Here is a 932-nt window from a genome sequence, read left to right on the forward strand (position 1 = left end):
CATTGACTGGACAACTCTACGCTGACTCTACTCGGAGCTGCCTTGGCTCCCCCACCCAGCTACAATGGAGGAGGGTGTGCGGCAGGCTTCCTCAAACACTGTGTGCAACAGGGCAAATGGACTGGATGGATCTTGCTGGGCCGTCTTGATCCATCTTAGGCTCAGGCAGGGGCCACGGCTGAACAGTAAATACCCGGCGTGACTGAAGTCTGCAAATCTGCTTTATTTAGACCCGCTTGTAATTTCCAAGCACCCCTGTCGCCCTGTACACGCAGCCTTAAAGGCTTTCTTGGTCAGGACTGGTATTAACATCTGGTCCCAGGCTTATGACAAGCACATTCCGAAACGGTCTCTCTGTCTCCCTGATCGCTCGGCCCTTGGTCTCTGAACCGGATCCTGTGCTACCAAGCTCTCTAAACAGGGCTCCTCGCTCCTCTCCCTTTCTGATTAAACTCAACCAATCAGTATCACCCTCTAAGGCACGACTTGGCTGCCTTTAGAAGAAGAAAAAGAAGTGTCATTGACTAACAACAGTACAGTACGAGAACTAAACCCAGCAGTATCTCCCCTGGCTATAGCAGTGCGGCAGCTGGTGGGGGAATGGCAGTTAAGCAGAGGAAATGGGACAAAAGGAGAGAGCTTAAGATAATGCCCCCATGCGATTAAACAGAATCTGAAGCTGACACAGAGCTGTCAATGAGAATCAGGCCCGCTGGGTGAAATGCACCAAGGTCCTTTTTTCGCAGGGCTGGTAAGTTACAGTTCCATCCACTTGAAGGCCACTTTCCACTGTGAGAGCGACGTAAAAGGGCCTTAGTGTGTATGAGAAACAGGCCTGATGATTTGATCCTCCTCCTAAAGGATTCTGGGCCTGAACCAAAGCTCACTGATGTCAGCGTGAGGCCCACTGACTTCAAGTGAGCTCTGCCATA

The 932-nt window shown here is 51.2% G+C and overlaps 1 protein-coding gene across 1 annotated transcript in view; it reads right to left on the reverse strand.

Annotated features, from left to right (window-relative positions):
• Positions 1-340: 340 nt before the first annotated feature.
• Positions 341-932, reverse strand: part of LMNA (lamin A/C) — a gene marked incomplete in the record, with an annotated part of 85,392 nt that continues 84,800 nt past the window's right edge. The window contains 1 exon segment of the mRNA XM_034756958.1: positions 341-882.

Source organism: Trachemys scripta, chromosome 24 (genome assembly GCF_013100865.1).
Source record: "Trachemys scripta elegans isolate TJP31775 chromosome 24, CAS_Tse_1.0, whole genome shotgun sequence".
In the NCBI taxonomy this organism is placed as follows: domain Eukaryota; kingdom Metazoa; phylum Chordata; order Testudines; family Emydidae; genus Trachemys; species Trachemys scripta.